Source organism: Hakea prostrata, chromosome 10 (genome assembly GCF_041222555.1).
Source record: "Hakea prostrata isolate BN-2017 chromosome 10, UWA_Hpros_2, whole genome shotgun sequence".
Lineage (NCBI taxonomy): Eukaryota > Viridiplantae > Streptophyta > Magnoliopsida > Proteales > Proteaceae > Hakea > Hakea prostrata.
The window spans coordinates 36,840,105-36,852,736 of NC_142609.1; positions in this window are offsets into that span (position 1 = coordinate 36,840,105).

Sequence of the window (12,632 nt, forward strand, 5' to 3'; positions counted from 1 at the left end):
CTTTATTATTCATTGTAACTAAAAAATTAGTATCCATTGTTTTTCTGAGTTTACCTTTTATCACTGTTAGAAAAGAATTATGATGATTAAACTTTTCTTTTTGTAGAATGATAAAACATCAAACAATAAGACTTAGACATTGGTGGAAACCATTGTGGAAACCATTGTAACAATTTATTTTGTGAGTATATATTAATTTGTGATGAACCTTTTAGATTACTTATTAATTCACCTAATTTTTTTTTCTTATTCATTTTTTAGTTTTCATTGTAGAATTGATAAATTGGAGCATATTATTAGACTTCTAAAGATTGATACTAAAAATAGTTTCATAAGTAGTCAATTGAAAAACAAAAAAAGAGCCTTAACAACCTAAGCTAAATTAAGACCAAACTCTTGTTGGTCTTAGTTTCTTTTGCAATCATAATAAGGAATCTAGTTGGCATTTGTTTTTAGCCTGTTGGGTCAAACATGAGTGGTCAAAATGGATTCTCGAGCTTTGTATTAATATCCCTAGATCTCTGGAATGGAAAAAAAATACCCAACTTGATTATGTTTTTAATATTATTTTCATCTCTTGTTACTATCTTTGGCATTTGCAAAACAATACTGCATCTGGGGAACGTCTCCTTACCACTAGGTTACTGCATACCATAATGTTTTGGCTTAATGAGGTGAAGAAGTGAAGAATGTTGAATTGTCACCCTAGCTTTGATAATTGTAGTTTGTAAGTTAATGAGACAGAGAAGCCGTGCGCTAACTCTCATTCTCTTGTGATTACAGGAAGGCCAACAAGATGAAACCACTAGTGCATCACTAGTCACATTAGCCACATGTGTGGCTTCCATCATATCATATCATTTCTATTTTCATTTTGTAACTTTTGAAGCCTCTCTCTACAATAACTTTCTAATGTGTTTTTCTTTTTTACAATAATAACAAACCCTCTTGTTATTATTAAACTTTTCATTAAAGTTTTGATTTGCACTTGCAATAGTGTTCTTTGCAACAAACTTCTTCTTATTATTATTATTATTATTGAACTTCTTCTTAATTTCATACACACTTTTATTTTCAGAATTAATATACAAGCCCTCACTAACATGCTTTACCTTCCTCTCAGTTTCAATTCTATATCCCTAATTTTCAATGCTTCCATCATATCATCTAGGGTTATAGACTTTCTACCATATTTTGTAGCATTCTTAACACCAACATGAGAATCAAGCAAAGATTTCAATAATAGGACAGCAAGAGTATTATCAGATAACTTTTCATCCAAATCAGCCAAATCACATGACAATTTACAAAAGTCCTCTACATTATCAATTAGAGTCTTAGAAGCATCCATTTTGAAACTAAATAATTGTTCTTTCAATAAGGTAACATTAGGTATAAATGCAGCCATATAAAGTTGTTCAAGTTTAAGCCAAACCTGGGCTGCAGTCTTACAATCTCTTACCATTCTCATCACGGTGTTACTCAAATGCAAAATGATAGTGCTATAACACATATCTTGCATATCTTCCTTTTCTTCATCAGTCATGGACAATGAGATCTCTTTATCAGTCTTTAAAGACTTATGGCATTTGTTTTGAACTAGAATAGCATGCATCCTATTCTTCCATGCCATATAGTCTCCCTTAACATCAAATTTATCCAACTCATACCGGGTAGGAGCCATGACAAAAGAATTAAAGAATATACAGTCAAATCTAACTAGTTAAATCAGTAACACAAGATATTATCTACTTTAACCAATTTCAGAATTTAATTAAACAATTTCTGAAATGTATAGTATGATAAAATCAGAATTTAATCAAGAGAACAAGTAAATGATTTCTAATGTATTTCAGATTATAAATCTCCAATAATAATAACTAACAGTTGTTAACAGTAAGCAAAAAAAATAGAAAATCAGATTCAAACCATATGCTACTTATAACCAAAAAATTAAAACTATGATTAATTTCATATTATAAACATGAAAGCATGAATTTCATATAAACAACATGCCTTGCATAAAAGCCCCAATTAATATGGAAGACAACCCTAAGGCCGAACCACTGTTTAGGTTATATGGCCAAATTGAATTTCAATTTTAATCAACAAATAGAGGATTTTATATGCAAACCACTCCAATTAATCTATTATATCAAAGCCCTAAACTTATTTAGGTAAAACCCTAGGTTAGGGTTTCGGCCAAGAGTTAGGGTTTAGCAGAAATTAGAACCGAAGCAACAGAAGGTTAAGAAACAATCAATGAAACAACATATAGTATTCAATGTTAACAGAAACACATACCAACATAGTATTTTAGGTTAGTCAAGAGTTAACAGATCCAGCCAAGAAAAGAAATAAGGCTCTGATGCCAAAACTGTTAAGAAATATCACCTATATAGCAGCGGTATTGAGACAAGAAACAAAGAAAGAAAAGGAAAGAGACAAGACACCAATCTTTTACTTGGTTCCGTCAATTGACCTACATTCAAGGATGAGTTGAGAACTCATCAAACATGCAATAATCCAATAGCTAGAGAAGGAGGTTACAGCACTACGTAATCTACCCAATAAGAACCCCAAGCATGAACTAAACAAGAAGAAGATAAGCTAATCAAAATGTATGCACCTGATTACACAACAGCAGCCAAGTCTTCTCTTCAAGGTATCGAGTACACCAACAGCAAGGAGACACTCACACCTTCAGAAGCAAGCAACCCTCTAACAATCCACGCTTCACCAGTTCTTGAATCAGCAGCAAGAATAAGCACCGAAACCTCAAACCCTAAGAACCTCTATCGCATATCAGAGCAAACCGAGAGCAGAGAACAGAGAGGAAGAGAGAATAGAATAAAATGAACCGAATGCCTCATCTCTCCTAAACCCCCAAATAATAAACCACATACATAATGTTGTAAAGACAAAACTGCCCTTAGAAACTTATACATAAGACATCCCAATCCTAATCTAAGCCAAAAGACAGATATACCCCTGTTATATACAATATTCAATATTCAATGAAAATTATTGGAAGAAACTATGGGAACTCAAGATGCCAAACAGAATTTGTAATTTCTTGTAGATTCTCAATCACAATAGGCTGCTATCAAATGTTAGATTAAGAAAAATGAAGCTTCAATCTCATGCATCATGCAGATTCTGTTTATGCGAATCAGAGAGTACAGTTCACATTTTTAGAGATTGTTCATTTGCTCTTGGCATTTGGAATAGACTACTGCCACAGTCAATACAAACATAGTTCTTTAGGAGTAATCAAAAGGACAGGCTAACGCTCAATATATCCGGAAAAAGTCAAGGTTGGTACCCAGATTGGGTGATAAAGTTCAATTGTGTGGTGTATAAAATTTGGTGCTGGAGAAATAGAGAAAGCCATGAAAAAAATATTCACCATACCAGGAAACGGTGGAGAGTTTTGTTTGGACCTCTTCAACCAAGTTAAATCGATGTGGGGAACGAATAGAGAGGAAACAATAAAACCCAAATGCCTTAGAAGTGTTGGTGGATGGATTAATCTTGAGGAATAATGGTTCAAAATAAATGTAGATGCATCACTATGCAAAGGAGAATACAGTCAGATAGGAGGTGTAATTCGCAACACAGAAGGCAGCTTTCTTGGAGGATTCGTGAAGAGAAAAATGAAGATGAATATTTTAGAAACTGAATTGCAGACGATCTATGATGGAATTAACGTTGCACGCGAAAAGAATTTCATGCCTTTATATTTGGAATCAGATTCTCTCAAAGCTATTGATCTGTTAAAGCCTAATACAAGAATACAAGGGAAAGTAGCAAGAGTGGTGCATGCAATAAAGGAAAAAGTTGGAAGCTATGAAGGAATTAGATTCCAACATGCGTACCAGGAGTCCAACTACGCTGCTGACTGGATCATAAAGAGACCGATTTCTTTAGAGGAACCTTCGCGATTCTTTCTGGATCCACCCCAAGAATTGGAGGAGATCCTACTGGCGGATGGATAAGATTTGCATACTTGAGTAGTTTTCTTTTTTAGTTACTAAACCCCATTTATTTGTTACCAAAAAGAAAAAACTGTAAAAATAACGGTGATGGCTCTTTCGTAAATTAGAACTGTAACTAAGGGTATTTTTGGTGTGAAAATAAGAGGAGACATGAGATGGGAAAGACGACGATGAGAGAGAGAGCGCGTATTTGCAACCTTATTTTAGCTGGTTTCAAATTCCTAAAAGAAATTTTTCAAATTCAAATTACCGTTAGTGATGGTAGAATTTGAAAACTAGCTGTACGAAACTGGGACAATTTCTAGCATAGAAGAGTTGACTTCCTTAAGTTGGAAAAATTGGTATTTCAGTTGCATCACACAAGCTTGCAACTGGGATCGATATATTGGCTCCAAAGTGTGCCATGCTTCATGAGACATGAGACGTAGAAGGTAATGTTGCAGAGGAGGAGAGACACTGCTATCAACATAACCAATTAGGTCATGCGCATGAAGAACTAGTGGCGTGAGCTGTAGTTTTCAGAGTAGGTAGTTACCTCGATCATGCTTGACAGGCAACAGATAATAATATTTGAAGAAATTAGAGGAGAAGAAGCAGAGAGGTAGTTTGGGTTGAAGTTTCATAGGAGGAAGACATTATTAATTCGGTGACTTATATTAGCGGCAACTAATACCATATAAAGTTTCAGATTGAAGTTTGCTGAGAGTGAATTTCCTTCATTGTCTTGCTCATGATAGGAAGGTTTCAATCTAACATAAAATTCAAAAAGAGTTACTAAGTACAATACATTTCTTTTTTTTGAGTATCTGACGACTCTAACTTATTCAACAGATTGTTCAAATTTTGAATTTTGTGAATGTTCCATTACAAGTTTGAAGAATCATGGAGGTTGAAGCTGATATCGGTTTTTTTTTCTTTCTTTTTTTTTTTTTTAATTGAAAATTACATGTCTAGGGTTCACATTATAGGTGCATTTTGGATATTAGCACAACAAATAAGGGCTTTTGCCACGGAAGCTCTGGTACCGTAGCAAATACTTTAACCTGACAGTACCTTTCCGTTGGAATTCCGTCGGTTAAGATTTGCGAAGGCAACTATTTCACTATATGCTACCGTATTAGGTTACCGTAGCAAATAGTTTGTTTAGAGGGTCCCACGTCTTTGTCTTTTTTGCTACCGTATTTTCCTACCGTTGCAAATACTTTTTTTTTTTTTGAATGTTCTTTTTTTAAATAGTATTCTCATTTTCACATCCCCTCTCTCTTTCTCCTAGACCTAGTAAGATGACTTGTAATCTGATGAAAAGTATATAATAACATTCATAAATTTGAAAATTATCAGATTCTGTCATGAATAGTCTCAGCAGATCTCCTTGTGCAATTATACAACAAAAATAATTGTGCATTGTTTTAAAAGACAGGAATTAGATCATTGAATCAGTTGTGCTTGTTCCACATACTCGATCCCCACTCTAAGTGCTAGAAACTTTTCTGTTTTTGGATGTGCAAATCTAATTGGTAATGGCCATGGGACTTCAAATGTACAACTGAGCACCATCAAGATGGAGAGGAAAACAAGTAGACAATATCCCAATAGAGTAATGCAGAAGCCCATATGTATTGATCATAACTGCACCTTCTAATCAAGTTATCTGTGTAATAAGCAACATAACCTGACAAAAGCATGGTACCAACCAGTGCAACATTAAATACAGAAACATAACTGCATAAGACATTAATTCAGTGCAACAGAAATGCTGTGTGTTAAATGCAGAAACTCCAATATGCAACTACTCATTGCTTTAAGATGAACCCATGAAACCTATAGCTTATATATTACTACTAGAGCAATACTTTCTGATAGAGTCGGAACCCAGAGCACATTGACATGAGGGACTCTCCATCAAAAAAATTACAACAAAAGTATAACATTCTCTTTTTTCTCTTTTCAAGCTTAAGAGATCACACAGGTTTCTATACAGCATTTAAAAAAAATGAGCAACAACTAATCTTATCTATACAAGTTCCATAAGGAACCCAGCAATGGCATTGGCATGTATGGTACCTAATATAGGGCACAACGTTCAGTGGTAAATCCTCTGCAAATTGCACAAAATGCAGCACTATAACTCAAAATTTTCAAGTAGAACTTTCATGATCCAAATCAGAATACAGAACTTTCTTGTTACATCACAAAAATCTATCATACAGTTGATACAAATTAAGAATGGCCGGTAGTGCAAAGACCATCACCATAGTCTAAAAACTAAGTCAACATTAAGAAGAATCAGGGTCTTTGAATCCTCTTGGCAGTGGCAGAATATTCAAACCAGTGGCACCATAAAAAACTAAAAGGATCTGTGGCAATATAGTGAATCTAAGACTTACTACAGTAACATCCCGAGAGCAAGGTTTAAACTCTAAAAAGCACATTGTGATAACATGAAACAAGAAAAATTTAAAGCTACAAAACAACATCTTAAAGCACCCTAGAGAATCAGAGTTATACTTGAGCAGTTGAGCTACACAGCCTACCCAATTCTGTAATCCTCACGAACTCCAAGAACAGCAAGCAGATGTACATATGTGTTAACATCATTCTGTAACTGACCCTGTGCAATCTGCAGTTTAGCTTGGTCCGTAGTAAATCTCCCTTATCCAACTCTCCAGTTTACCAGTATCTATGGTCGCTTCAGCATCCGTGTATCTCTTTTGAGCAGAGAATAGTCGAGCCAATAAGATCCATCCTTTGATGTTAGAATTAGCTTCCGAATTCAGAAACTACATTGCATAGAGAACAGCAGTATTCACCCTCCTCTGCTCAGCATTTACAAGGCGGAGGTGAAAAATAAATTTGGGATCTCTTTCTTGTGTTATTCCTTTAGCAGTTTGTAATGCCTTATGTCCATCGACTTCTTTCATATTCCTCTCATAACCTTGACCAGATAAACATGCCTCAGCGCAGAGAGAGACACCAAGTAACCACTGAAATGATTATAACAGTAGGCTGCACCACAAAATCATGATCAGAAATGCTAGCATACACAATTAAGATATGAATATTTGATTAGTACTACATTCATTTGAAACATTATAATGAGAGTAAACCGATATGAAGGTTCCATTCAAGATATCGAGAACTATTTTACTGGCACAGCTCTAATTGGAATGCATGTCGTGGGACTTGAAGATTCTCCATTATTTCATTTTCAATGTGAGATTGATCCAAGAGTACATGATAAATAAAAATAAGAAATGCAACACATTTCAAGGAATGTTTCAAAAGGGGATAAGGAATTTGCTCAAAGCAATACTTGATCATTCAACAAATCATCTGGGAGCCTCTACGGGCTGTTGCACAGAAATAGACACAAGGGGAATTTTGTGCGTAGTATATATGGAGTTTTTGCCATGGAAATTTGTTTCTGTAGCATATAGGCACTTAAATATTACGGTTATTTTGTTACCATGACAATAGGTAGACTTTTTGCCACGGTTTACTTTTTCCGTGGCAAAAGCTCCGTCGCAACTAGCACTTTTTCTTGTAGTATAGCAATCAAATTAAGTGTATGAGGTAATTGAGGGTTTTGGCTACTAGGATAATTTTCTCTTTTTTTTTTTTCAACAACTACTACGATTATTGAGGGTAGTTTGAGTTTTACACTAAAATATCCCCCAAGTAAGGATAGTTTGAGGTTTTAAAGAATATCTAATAACAAAGTTACCACTTAATTGTGAGAATAAACAGAATGGAGGGATTTGTTAGCTTTGCCAGCTGAGAGGTATGTAAGTGTGAAACAGTTATTATTCATCTAAGAGGGATCTAAGTGTCATTTGGTCAAATAAGAAGGAAGATAAGTATCATTCATTCACCCTTATTAGTAAGTAATTACCATAAGGCATGTGTTGTTTACCTAACAAGGAAAACAATTGAAAAAAAAAATGCATTTAGTATGAGCAAACAAAATATGCATGATATTTTTTATTATTTGTTGTCACTAAAAATTTAGTATCCATTGTTTTTCTGAGTTTACCTTTTGTCGTTGTTAGAAAAGAATTATGATGATAAAACTTTTGTAGAATGATAAGACATCGAGCAATAAGACTCAGACATTGGTGTAAACCATTGCAACAATTTATTTTGTGAGTATATATTTGTGATGAACCTTTTAGATTACTAATTAATTCACCTAATTTTTTTAATTCATTTTTTGGGTTCCATTGAAGAATTAATAAATTGGAGCATATTATTAGACTTCTTAGGATTGATACTAGAAATAGTTTCATAATCAATTGAAAAACAAAAAAAGAGCCTTAACTGCTTAAGCTCAATTAAGACCAAACTCTTGTTGGTCTGAGTTTCTTTTGCAATCTTAATGAGGAATCATAAAATGTGTGGTTAGCCAGTCCCCTTGGTTTTAGGCTTGGGGAGCTTGAAGGGAACTAGATTCTCGAGCTTTGTATTAATATCCCTAGATCTCTGAAATGAAAAAATACCTAACTTAATTATGTTTTTAATATTATTTTCAATCTCTTGTTACTATTTTTGGAATTTTTGAAACTATATTGCATTTGGGGGAGCATCTCCTTCCCACTAAGTTAAGGCATACCATAATGTTTCGGCTTAATGAGGTGAAGAAGGTTGAATTGTCACCTTAACTTTGATCATTGTAGTTTGTTAGCTAATGAGATGGAGAAGCCGTGTGCTAACTCTCATTCTCTTGTGATTGCAGGAAGGCCAAAACAAAAGACAATGTAGTTACTATTTTAATAGATCTATATTTTGTTTTATCTCATTGAAAAAAAAAAAATTCACTGTTTTGGACTACTATAAACTTTTTGACGAGTTTGGTTTCTTAGTAACTCTCATCTTGTAGACTATTTTCTATTTGAAACAGGAGTGGTTACACCTGCAAGTGGGTTCGCATCTTCTGCTGCCAAAAATACAGCGGCCATCCAGCAGCCTTGAATGTGAGTACGACACGTGTTTAAAGAATCACCTAGCCATTGGATGATTTAGACCAAAAAACTTAAAGAAACTCCAAAAAACCAGTACTGGTTTGCATGTTTCATATCCATCCAGTTCGTCATCGGAGATGTCGAAATTGTATATGTAGTAGCATTGCTCAATGGGGGTAAGGAATGCAGTTGAAGGCTTGGACAGTGAATCTATGACATTCAAATGCGGCTGGTTTGTGATAAGGTGAATCAACAACTTCATTACCTCCTTGCCACTGCCTGCAATGTTCCCAAGTAAAACTGATCAGATGTTGGCCCCATTTGTTCCCGTGTGAATCTCTGAGAGTTTTTCACCACCACCAGCAACAAGCAACTGGTTTTAAGGTCTCTATCTCAACAACCAATGTTAGTAGAAGAAGAATGTAACGTTGAAAGCATACCCAATGTCACAATCCCAACTGTGAGAGCTTATCCTTCTTCTATCACATAAAAGAGGGAATTATTTCATTACGGCATATCCAAAAACGACAACTAAATGCTACCCTAATTGAGAAAGCTATCAAATAACCTACTAATTCACATATCAAACATGCTTTGTCGCCATAACCACAACCTCATCTGGTCATGGACTCATGGCAGCCATTGGTCTCACCACCATTTTGATTTGATTAGAATTGAACAAGTGAACTGTGACACCCTTGAGTAATCACGAGTGAAGGAGGTTGTGGATTCTTAAATAATCGGGTTTACCAGCACAAACACACCTATTCTCTGTTTCACATCAATGGCGGCTCAATTGGCTCAACTCACTCTTGCAAAGAATCTGCAATCTGGTTTTGATATTGCTTTTAGTCGAAATCTTTCGAGAATTTCACTCTTCGAGAACAATTGATCGCTTGACTTTCAAATCTACTGCCTTTGAGATCAAGAAACTACAAGTCTCTACAATAGCATAGATAAACAAAGCAACGACAATGCATTGCCTTCTACTCACGGTTGTTTAGGGTTATTGGTTGATGTTCGGTCCGGATGATTTTGAATCGTGCAAACTAGTACCGGTTTGTTGGAGTTTCTTTCAAATTTTTGGTATGAATCATCCAATGGCTACGTGATTCTTGAAACACGTGTCATACTCACATTCAAGGCTGCTAGATGGCCGTTCTATATTTGGCCGCAGAGGATGTGAACCTGTGATGTTATCAGCTATGATCTTTGTCTTTTGAATGTGTTCTAGCATAGAAGAGTTGCCTTCCTTCAGTTGAGAAAGATAGTATTTCAATTGCATTCATAGGAGCTTGCAACTTAGATGGATATATAGGCTTCAAAGTGCACCATGTTTCATGAGATATATTTATGCGAATGACAGTATGAAGAGAGACTTTTCATGAAGAGAAGCAATCACCCAACTTAGGATGATTTGATCTTGCTTCAGCCACTGCAGGTAAGCTGGGTTGGGAGTTAGTGATGCAGTAGCAGAGAAACTTAAAAGAAGAAAATAATGTTCTAGGAGGAGAAGGAGGGATACACTGTGATCAACATAACCAATTAGGTCATGTGCATGAAGAAGTGGCATGAACTGTAGTTTTCAGATTAGGTACTTACCTCTATCCAGCTTGACAGGCAACAGAGAGATAACATTTGAAGGAGAAGTTAGGGGAGAAGAAGCAACAATGGTAGTTTGGGTTGAAGTTTCATAAGAGGAAGAAATTATTTACATGATCGTATGTTAGTGGCAACTGATACAATATAATATATCAAATTGAAGTTTGTTGAGAGAGAATTTCTTTCATTGTAATGCTCACCATAGGAAGGGTTTAATTTTTATAATAAAGTTAAAAAAGAGTAACAAGTATAATATAATTCTGGAGTTGAGTGGAACTCATCTTATTCTGTTTTTGAGAACCTAATAACTCTGACTTATTCAACAGATCGTTCAAATTTTGGATTTTTTATTGTTCCTTTATAAGTTTGAAGGAAAATGGTGGTCGAAGTTGATGTCGGTTTCTTCTATTTTTTTAACTGAAAATAATATGTTTAGGTTTCACATTATAGGTGCATTCTTGGGTTTTAGCAATCAAATCAACTGTCTAACTGAGGGCAATTGAAGGTTTTTTTAATCTACAACTATTAGGATAATTGAGGATAGTTTCAGGTTTACACTAAAATCTCCTAGATAAGGGTTTTGGGTTTTTAAAGAACATCTAATAACAAAGTTACCACTTAATTGTGAGAATAAATAGAATGAAGGGGTTTGTTAGGTTTGTCAAGTGAGAGGGTATGTAAATGTGCAACTGTTATTATCCTACTAAGAGGGGTCTTAAGTATCATTGGAACAAATAAAAGAGGAAGTAAGTGTCATTCACCCTTATCAGTAAGTAATTACCCAAGAAAAACAATTAAAACAGAACAAAACGTGCATTTAGTATGAGCAATTAAACAAAATATGCATGATATTTCTTTGTTATTCACTGTTGTGAAAAATTTAGGATCCATGTTTTTCTGAGTTCACCTTTTATCACTGCTAGAGAAGAATTATGATGATAAAACTTTTCTTTTTCTAGAATGATAAAACTTTGAACACTCAGACATTGGAGTAAATCATTGCAGGAATTTGTTTTGTAAGTGTATATTTTTGATGAACCTTTTAAATTGCTTATCAATCCACCTAATTTTTCCTCATTAATTTCTAGTTTCCATTGAAGAATTGATAAATTGTAGCATGCTATCAAGCTTCTTAGGATTGATATTAGAAATAGTTTCATAAGTAATCAATCGAAAAAAAGAGGTTAACCCCTTAATTAGTAAGACCAAACTCTTGTTGGTTGCAACATTAGTTTTTTTGGCAATCAAAATGAGGGATCTAGTTGGCATTTGGTTTTTGATTGCTCATTTTTTCAAGGCTTGAGGAATTTAAGGGGAATTCCATTCTTGAGCTTTGAATTAATATTGCTAGATCTGTGGAATGGATATATACCCAACTTAACTATGTTTTTAATATTATTTTGGTCACTTGTTACTATCGTTGGCATTTGCAAAACTTTATTGGATTTGGAGAGCATCTCCTGACCCCAATAAGTTATTGCATATCATGATGTTCCGGCTTAATGAGGTGAAGAAGGTTGAATTGTCGCCTAGCATTGATCATTTTAGTCTTTTAGATAATGAGATAGAAGACTCTTTCGATTAATGATAACATTATTGTGATTGCAGGAAAGCCAGTAAAAGACAACATATGAGGTTTTTGTTTTACTAAAAAGATCTAACTTCATGAGTTCAGTTTCAGTATTTAGATTTAGAAAACGAAGGAGGTCACAAGGTGAAATGCAAGCAGTTATAAAGGACTATGAGAACCAGTGATCTTTCTTTTTTGATTAATACTATAGTCACATATAGCAACTCCGGAGTCTGTTTGTCTTTAAAATGCCAATTCTGTTCTGGTTTGACTTTGTTGTGGGTGGACTTATTTTAGCTATGTAATATGCTAAATAATATCCTGTATAGGAACACTAGGGGGGGGGGGGGGGGGGGGGAAAAAGAAAAAAAAGGGGGGGGGGGGGGGGTTTTGTTTTTTTTGGGGGGGGGCGCCCCCCCCTTATTCAACCAAAAACCCTTTTTCCCTAAGTCCCAACCCTGTCGCCAGCCCAAACTCTAAATTCCTTCATTCTTTTGAATAAAA